Genomic DNA, 8,284 nt, shown 5'->3' on the forward strand with positions numbered 1-8,284 from the left:
TGTGCTATTCTCAGATAAAAAAAGGAATTGCTCCAGCAGTTACCTGAATCCAAGGAAAGCCATGATAAAACCTTGATCAGAGTAGTATCAAAAATACATATTTAATTACAAAAAAGATTAAAAAAAGTAAATAAATAGATGTGGTTAAAGTTCATATTAATAATTTAAAAGATAAACTCATGAAACAATAATAAATTATAAATGTGAAGATTCTATGAAAATTAAATATTTAAGCACAGATTTATGTACACATTAAATGGAGAGGCAGAAAGTTTGAGTTTATTTTTAAAAAATTATTTATTATTATTTAAAAACTTATAAACAGAGTAATATTGCTTTCACAATAGAAAATTATTTAACTTTAAATAAAAGCAGCTTGTGGAGCACTTCTATTAAGGTCACATGAATAATATCCCATTTTGTTTCACCGTTTTACTTCTTTGTACAAAGTAAAGTATAATGATCGTGAAAAATTTCAGTTTTCAGATTTCAACAGAAATATTCATTTTGACTAGTTTCGGTGTGACATCTGTATGTACATATATATATATATATATATCTTGCATAACTCAAAAATGATTAGCCATAGGGTGTTGAAAATTTTGATTTAGGGCTGTTGTAAATCTAGTTGTGCACCTCCCCTTTTGATTGCAATCGACTAAACAAAGTGTCTAAAAAATCCCAAAATAAAAAATAAAAAAAATCTGGTTTGGACTTTTACTTAACTGCAGTATTTAGCCCTCATTGAGAGTTTTTCAATGACATATCATAAAAGGTACTTATTTTCATTGGTTCCAGAGTTAAGCCAAATTAATGAAATATTTAGATCTTATAAGGGGAAGGCACATCGGTTCAAATCAGACTTCATGTCCTTTTTTTTTAATTTAAATATATTGATTTATTAATAATTATTAACCTCTGATGTAAAAAAAGTTTTTGGAATAAATAATAATTCAATAACAAAAAAAATTATGAAAAAATATCATTACTTATTAATGAAATAAAAATATATACTTTTCATTTTAAAAAAATGCGTATATATAATTTAATAGACATACAAGAAAGTCATGTAGTATCCACATCACATTTTGTTTGTTTTTTATTGTGTACAATTACTGATAGTTGGTTTTTGTGCGAGTTATTCATGTTGTTTTATCTTATTGATACATTAAAAAATTTAGATTTATGAGGAAAATTTAGATTTAAAATATACAGATATTAATTGGTGACTGTAATTTACCAAATACTGGGATCTCAGTGAACATGCCACTTACAACTCAATGAGAAAACTACTTCACGTGTAAAATCTTCATCTAAAATTTTATCAGATACTATTGTTTGTATCAGATAAATGAAACCTATAACATAAATAATGTATTATACTTGATATGATTTTTTCATATAATGAAAATATTACTTGCTTATCTTCAGCTGAATCTATAACGTTTTGTGATATTTATCGTCCTTCCTTAGAAATTCTTTATTATTCTGAAATAATAGTAACATGTATTGACTACAATGATTGGACCTTAAATTTTTATTCTTCTAATTTTTCTATGCTAAACAATTATTTGTATAATTGATTTAAACAACCAATTACAATATGAAGAATTTGATTTAAACAATCTATTGCTTGAGGGCATCAAGGTACAACCATGAAAAGCAGCTGCGTCGATTGCAACAAGAATTATTTCAATTGGATTAATAGGAAAAAAGTTATGGACAAACAGACATAAAAAAGATACACTGGTCAAATACATCACCTCCTTTTTTGAAACATTATCAATTAACTGAACCTTATCAAGATTTCGCTAGATTGAGACTTTTATGTTAGTTTTATCAAACAGATATTTTAATTATTATTAATTTTGAAATAGAAAACTCTGTTACAATAAATATTAAATATCTGTGGAAATTTATTATCAAATAAATTTAATGATGATTTAATTAATAATATCATTTATCAAAACTCTCAAAATTATATATATGGTATCAAGATTGCTAATGCTTTTCTAATTATTCTAGATCCTTTTATAAACAAAATAATACTTAAGATACTGGTATTTCTTATACACACTTTATTAAATTTCTCTTTTGTGGTGAATACTGTCTATATTTCTATTAATGATATTTATACTTTTATAAATAGATTAAGATATTCACAAGAGTGCTGGATCGGATGATATACTTTCCATCCTCACAGAAAAATGTAACTGTATCTTCTCCTTTATTCGATAAATCATTATCTGAGGGTCATTTTCCTGCGATTTGGAAATCTGCCTTTGTTACACCTATAAACAAATCTGGTGATAAAGGCAATGTTTCTAATTATATATGTAATCCAATTCTGAATGTTATTCCTAAAATATGTGAATCAATACTAACTAATAAACTTAACATTAATATTTTTCCTTTTTTAACTGACAGGCAGTTTGGTTTTATTGAGAAAATTAGTACCGATACTAATTTGGTTGTTACTGGCAAAATATATATATGATTCAATTGAAAACAGTTTTCAAGTTGATAGCATTTATACTGACTACAGCAAGGCTTTTGATTCTCTACTAATCCTGTTATTTTACTTCATAAACTTAAATCTTTTGAATTTACTACACCATCATTACAGAGAGTACTTATCTAGCGAAATCTTAAGTTTTGTCAGGGGTCCCTCAAGGTTCCTATCTCATTCCACTTGATATTAATCCCATGATATTAGTTTGGTTATTGATGGGTGAATTTTTTACTACTTTCTGATGATTTGAAGATCTTCAAAAATATACTATCAAATTTAGATATTATTAATCTTCATAACTCTTTGAATGAGATTTGTAACTGGCATTTGAAAAATGATCTATACCTCAATATTCAAAAATGTAAAACTATAACTTTCTCTAGGTCCAAACAAATGAACATTTACACTTACAGTCTGATTGGTGTTATTATTAGGAATGTCGATTCTATAAGAGATCTAGGTGTATCTTTTTTTATTCTAAAATGAGTTTTAATGATCATATATTGATTATATTTAAATAAATCAAACCGACAACTTGGATTTATTAGAAAAGTTTGTAAAAATGTTCACTAAATTCTTACTCCAAAAATTCTTTACATACTTTTTATAAGACCTATACCGTTTGGATTGGTAACCTGTTCACCATTTACTCAAATTCAGATTTAATACTGTTCAACATAGATTTTTGTGATTAAACAGCCACACGTATGAATTTGCCAAACACTTCTATCGATCACACCTATCAAAACATTTCCTCTCTTCTTGGTATTCTGTCTCTTGAATCAATGTGTAATTTTAACAATTTAAAATGTATTTTTAAATTATTATAAAGTTACTAATTGTTAGTGTATAGTTTAAATTTTAAGTTCTGGCTAGAATATCTTGACAAAAGAGAAAATTTGCTATTAATCTTTATAGATTAAATTTATACAATGTATAATCTAATTACAAGAATGTGCAGTATTGTCAACAGTTATGAAATTGATTTATTTAACTCAAAAATGAGTGATACTATGTAAAATCTTTCTATATTTTGTATCCTAAATAATTATGTAATTTAGCATTTCTTTATTTCTCTGTTTAAAGTATATATAGATTAATTTTATATTTCAACTGGACAAATATGTCTGGTTATTTCATGAAAATATACTGAATTGAAGATCTTCTGGTGGTCGGTAATTTATTAAAAATTAGTCTTTTCTTCAAAAGCCCAAAGGTACTTTATTAAGTTATATACAGGTTATAAACAGCTCTGTTGTCTGGTTTCATAGAAATGGACACTGCTATATTTTTCAGTATAAGTGACTATTACAATAATCAAAAATCTAACTTGCTCAAATCTGGAAAATAAATATGTACTTTCGGTACAGAAAATTTGCCGATTATTGAACAAGTGATATTTCACAATAATGAATGCCTTAGAAAAATAATACACTTAATTTACTCATTTTAAAATACATAAATTTCAATATTAACCAATATAAATTATTATTATTATGAGCTGAACACATATTTTAAAGAAAAAATAAATGTATAAAGCAAGTTAAAAAAAATGCCAGACCCTTGTTCCAGATGATCAAACCCAACAGGTTCATTTTACTTCAAGAACCAGGTTACAACAGTTACTTAACATGTATTTCAATAGTTTTCAATTATATCTGTATAAAAGCCCTTGAACAGATATAATGAGGAAAAATGTGGTAATAATTAATTAATTTAATAATAAAAGAAAGACAGATTATAAATTTAAAATTGATAAGTTGCTGAATTTCTACCTTTTAATTATTAAATTACATATAGTAATGTTTACAATAAAGTACTAGGATAAATATTTAAATTTCCCATCCTATATAAGTCCAGATGTCACAATTTTTTTGTATTTGTACACTTGTCCATAACATATGTTTTAATTGAGAAGAATGCTTTAAGAATAGAATAAAGTGCAACACCTCATTGGAAATGATGAATGTTGCTTTTCGTGATTCTTCTATTTATATAACAAGGATTTACAAGTATTACAAATGCTTGCAAGAGGGCTATGAAGAGAAAGAAGATGTACAGCCTGGAAGTCCAGCAACATCGACATCCAATGACGCCAAAAAAAGTGGATAAAATGAAAATGGATAATCGCCAAATCCCTACCACCAGTTGATAAGTATTACTACCTGGAAGTTCTATGCCGTTTGCATGAAGCATCTGAAGAAAATGCCCAGATTTGTGGCGAAACAATTCACTGCAATTGTACCACAATAATGCACCTGTTCAGACTTCACTGCTTGTTCGTGAATTTTTTGGGCAAGAACAACATAGTTATGATGCCTCAGCCTCCATATTCATCAGAAATGACCCCCTGTGACTTCTTCCTATTTCCCAAGCTGAAAAGAACCACAAACATTCTGCCAACATTGAAGAAGTAAAGACAGAATCGCTGAAAAAACTAAATGCCATACCAGAAATTGCATTCCAGAGGTGCTTCAAGATTGATAAAAAGCACTGGTTTTTATTACATCAGAAAAGGAATACTTTGAAGGTGACAAAATCAATTTTTATTAATGTATAACTTATTTTATTAATTGACAATCTACACCTATGAACTATCAATTTTAACTTAAATTGAAGTTTTTGTACATAAAAAATTATATACATGAATACTTATTATTAAATAACTTCAAATAATCCCTAATGATGAACTGTCTCTGAAAGCGCTCAGTTAGTTACATTAAAAATTGTTGGTAAGTGGAAATATTATTTTATACAAAAAAAAGAATCAATATTGATGAATGAATAAATTTTTTGAGGAAAACTAAAATTTCATGTATTTTTTATCAAACCTCATACATGTAAAATACACAACTTCCTCTTTTACAAGCCTTTGGCTTTCAAGTAAAAATAAATTTCTGAAACTCCCTACCATCAGTAGTGAATAAATACCTTGTTTAAATATATAATAGTGTAATAAAAATTTGTATATTATTATTAACAATCGTTGGTTTAGTTTAATTTTTCTTCAGAATTTAAAACATAATAATATCATTTAGTATAACAATTGATTCCTAAGCAGTATATTATAGACCACTACCTAGTATATTAACAGAAACCCAAAAGAAAGCAAATAATAGCGGAAATTTTTCAAAAAAACTTTTAAGGGTATAAATGAAAACACATTTATGTTTTAATATTATATATTTATCATGTTTTAGAATTAATTGGTATTCAATCAGCACATATGGTGCTGGTAATGTGACATATGATAGCAACAATTTTCATATGATGCTACTACAACTAAAATAATTACACTAAGATGAAATTTTTCTAAATATGTTTTATTATAGCACTCAAACAATAAGTTAAACACAATTAGTATAAATAAAATATAACATAAATAAGTTACATAAAATAAGTAACAGTTACACACTATCAAAACCCAATTGTATTAGAAATATATTTAAAAAGTATGATAAAATACCACAATGGAAATTTTGAAGAATTAAGTAGCATTATTATTAGCTTATTTTTATTTCACAAATCTCAAGAGGATAATTAACAGAAAGCTAAACTGAATGTTCACCTACAGAAAATAAAATTTTTGCAAATTTAAAATAACTACATCTTTATAGATTTTCAAAACTACTAAAAACTAATGAAAAAACTGATTACTTCAAATACTTTTAAATGGAATAAATTAATAGATTCAAAAACAAAAAATTGTTTGGCAAAAGACACCTAATTGGTACATTAAATAGTAGTCAAGGGCAATCATACTAAAAACATAAAACAAAGTATTAAACAATTTTATTAAACTCAGATAAAATTAATAATATTCATTCAACTAATTTAATTAATCCATGAATCCTTAAAATATTAGTTATTTTATCTTTAAAACTAACTGCGGAGATGTTACAAATTACATTTGGAAAACTAAAATAAGTTTCAAAAATTATATTTAATTTTAAAATTCTATTACTTTTACAAAATTTGAATTACTCTTTTAACCATTAACAAACAATAAAAAATACAAGAATAAATAAATTCTAGAAAATATAAAAGATTAAAAAAATTAAAAAATTCATAGTAACTTCAAATTGTTCCCAAAACAGTAATGTAATTTAACTAACATCATTTATTAATTAAAGGTATTTCAATGAAACTTTATAAAAAAATCAATACTAACGATGCATTAAATAAACAACCTACTCATTTTAGGTTAGAAAGATTATACAGTTTAATAATTTTGATAAACAGTTCACAATAATATATAATGATTGTACAAAATATATGAGAAGGATAATTTGAAATGTTATATAATCCAAGTTGCAAAAAGGCATATCCAAACGGAAACTAAACCAAAGAAGAAACACGATGCTAACCAAACTACATTCAAAAGCACATTTTCAATTCGTTACGTCAAGCGTTTTCAATATGAACACTTTACATCTATTTCTTCCATAAGAATCTAAATCTGAAAAATCCTACGGTCAAATAATTCAAAGAGTACAGTAGTATACCAGTCCTCAGAAGAGAAGGAAAATTATTTGTTAAAGAAAATAATCATTCCCCAACACATCTTGCTAACCTGGAACTGGCGTAATGAGTTGACAGTAATAAAAACAATGGCCGAAACTATAAATACCTTAATAGGCTTTCAGAGAATAAAATTACAAAACTTAATGAATAAGATTATCATAATAAGTAGTAATCTTACCTAATATCTTGATTTGAAGAAAATATACAATTCACGTACGGCTGTTACAAAAGCAGCCGATCCTGCCTTGGCATATACAAAGGCTCGAACGCGAGAAACCGAAATGTGCACTGTCAAATTGGGTACGAAGTAAACACTGTCAGAAACTAATTTTAATAGATAATTTTATATTATACAACTTCAAAATATAATACAGAATATATTAAAACTATTATTTACAAGATATATGCCCCCAGCATAGGAGGTTGTGTACAGATAAATTACATGAATTAAATCGTTCTATACATGCGACATCTTGCTTTTGCAAATCGCAGTGAATTCTGGGTAATACAGCTCCAAAAGGCGCTTTCAAACATCTCCCGCCAGATTGCTAAAATTTGTACCTTACCTTACGACAAAATTAGATGTTATAATACTAAAGTAAAGAATTAATCGTACCTCTAAAAAATTTACACTCTTAATTTTTTCGCAAAACTTTAAATAATAACGAAACTTATTTCTTGGAATAACAGAATAGTTAACAGTGTTTATTCAATAATTAATTAGTATTAAAAGACAACTGCATTATTCTTAAACCATTAATAATTTTTTAAACCAAAAAAAGATTTTAAGTCTGATGATTGTTTCAAAAATGAATTCACTTTATAATAAAAAAATAGATTATAAATATAATTTAAATTTATCATTGTTAAGCAGTTACTAAATGAAAAATAAATAATCAAAAACTACTGAAATATCCATTTACTTTTATAAATATGAATTTGAATAGCACAATAAGTTTTTCTGTTCATCGTTGACTTGATTTATATTTTATCAATATTAGAACATCTATCTATTCAAATCAATAAAGGATAGCCCTTATGAAATTTCATTAAATTCTAATGCACAAAAAAGATTTTTAATTTAAAAATTGTTGGATAATTTAAACTATTTAAATAATTTCTAACTTTGAAGATGAATTAGTCTCTTATATCCATTTATGATTACTGAATGTGTGCATATTACAATAATATAAGATTACTGAGAAAAAGTCTCAATTTTTAGTGAAACTCATGAATACACTGGTACAT

At 25.9% G+C, this 8,284-nt stretch overlaps 1 protein-coding gene across 1 annotated transcript in view; it reads right to left on the bottom strand.

The window, feature by feature from the left end:
* LOC142333351 (uncharacterized) overlaps positions 1-7,508 on the bottom strand; it is a 283,990-nt gene extending 276,482 nt beyond the window's left edge. Inside the window, exon 1 of the mRNA XM_075380374.1 lies at positions 7,215-7,508. The gene's annotated coding sequence lies outside the window, so the exon portion shown is untranslated. The remainder of the gene's footprint in view (positions 1-7,214) is intronic.
* Positions 7,509-8,284: the final 776 nt, after the last annotated feature.

This window comes from Lycorma delicatula, chromosome 12 (genome assembly GCF_047948215.1).
Source record: "Lycorma delicatula isolate Av1 chromosome 12, ASM4794821v1, whole genome shotgun sequence".
Lineage (NCBI taxonomy): Eukaryota > Metazoa > Arthropoda > Insecta > Hemiptera > Fulgoridae > Lycorma > Lycorma delicatula.